Source organism: Pinus tabuliformis, chromosome 2_2 (assembly GCF_031772625.1).
Source record: "Pinus tabuliformis cultivar Carrire ecotype Pingquan chromosome 2_2, CPIR1, whole genome shotgun sequence".
Classification (NCBI taxonomy): domain Eukaryota; kingdom Viridiplantae; phylum Streptophyta; class Pinopsida; order Pinales; family Pinaceae; genus Pinus; species Pinus tabuliformis.
Genome location: NC_142300.1, coordinates 794,556,787 through 794,558,519, shown reverse-complemented (window position 1 = coordinate 794,558,519; position 1,733 = coordinate 794,556,787).

Below are 1,733 nucleotides of genomic sequence, written 5' to 3'. Positions count from 1 at the left end.
ACTCTTAAGGAGTGTCAATTCTCCCTCAACAAGAACTATTAGATACGTGACATCTCAACAATCCCAATCATGAACTCTGAATTCTTGAGCTTCTCATCACTCTTGGTCCTTGGGAGTTTTTAGAATCTCAACTCTTGTAGCTCTTCCTTAACTTTATTTCAAAATTTTGGGAACACTTTATACCACACAACCTCAAATGGAATTAAACTCAATATTTGACACTAATAATCTTAAGCTTTTTAAAAACATAACAAAGAAACTCCCTAATACTTAAAGCTTTATATTAACTCACTTTTCTATAATGCAAGGCTTAATATTAGCTTACCCAACCCTTCTCCAATTACCTTTCTCAATTATATATATATATATATATATATATATATATATATATATATATAAACTAAATTATTTACAATTTAACCTTTAATTTTATTCATTTCACTTTGACTTAGGTAACATTGTTCACTTCTATTTTTCCCATGTGAAAGAACTCAAAGGCATTTGGCATCTTGAATCTCAACTCTCATGTGAAAGGACTTAAAGGAATTTGGGTTCCAATCTTGACTCACCTCAATTATTTGTATTATTTTAGATTGTAACTTTACTTTTATTAGAGTTAGAAAAATGAGATGATATCTTTTTATTTAATGCCAGAGAATACAATAACTTGCAAGCCAAGTTTTGCTCAAAGGTACTTACAATTTAGAAGGATTTTAGAAGAATTTCCCAACCATAGTAAAAAATGCCAAATTAATAACTTTGTGACATATAAAAATAATACGTTAAAACTCTCCTTTAATACTATTAAAGTTGAAACATATTTCTTAGAGACTTAATGAATGTAAATTAATTCATTTGTTTTTAAAATAAATTCACGATTGTATTATTATTAGTAAACATTTCATAATTAATTAAAGATGACATTTTTTATTATTTTTTTTTAAATTATATAAATTAAAATCATTCCATTCATAATGAATCAATAAGTAAAAATATATTTTAAAGTGAAAAGTTAATAGTTTTATTGGGTAGTTTTATTGGGTAACTTAACTTTCAATTCATCTTTTTTTATGGTTATCCATTGATTCAATTAAGTAATTAAGTTAAGTTTTTTATTTAACTTTCTATTCATCCATTTTTATAGTTATCCATTGATCCAATTAAGTAATTAGGTCAAGTTTTTTATTTATTTGAGCAAAGTTAATCAATTAATGAGTTGAGATTGCACTTTTCATTTTTTATTAGACAATTTTATATTCAATCCTATCGGCCTTTCTTGACACCTCTTGGAGCAATTGCTAATTTTATTATCAATATTGTAAATATAAATATAGTTGTTTTAAATGAATAATTAAATAATATTTTTATTTTTTTCTTCCAAAAAAAATAAATTATTAATATCATTACTATTATAATATTTATATATTTAAAATAGTGGTTTGATAATCATGGACCTTCTTAGAAAATATGGTTATTAAATATTTGTAAAAAGATAAAATTGAATTTTTTTATTAATAATAATTTAATTTAAAAATTAAAATCATTTTTTTTAATTATAATAATAATTTAGTATAAAAATGATGATGAAGTCATAGTCTACCTACACTATTCTCTACTCCATATGGATTTGAATATATAACACATAATATTTTTTTTTAGAGAAAAAAAACCAACATAGATTTATATTAAGAAAATATAAAGATCCTCCATACATAAGGCTGCAGATTCAGCTG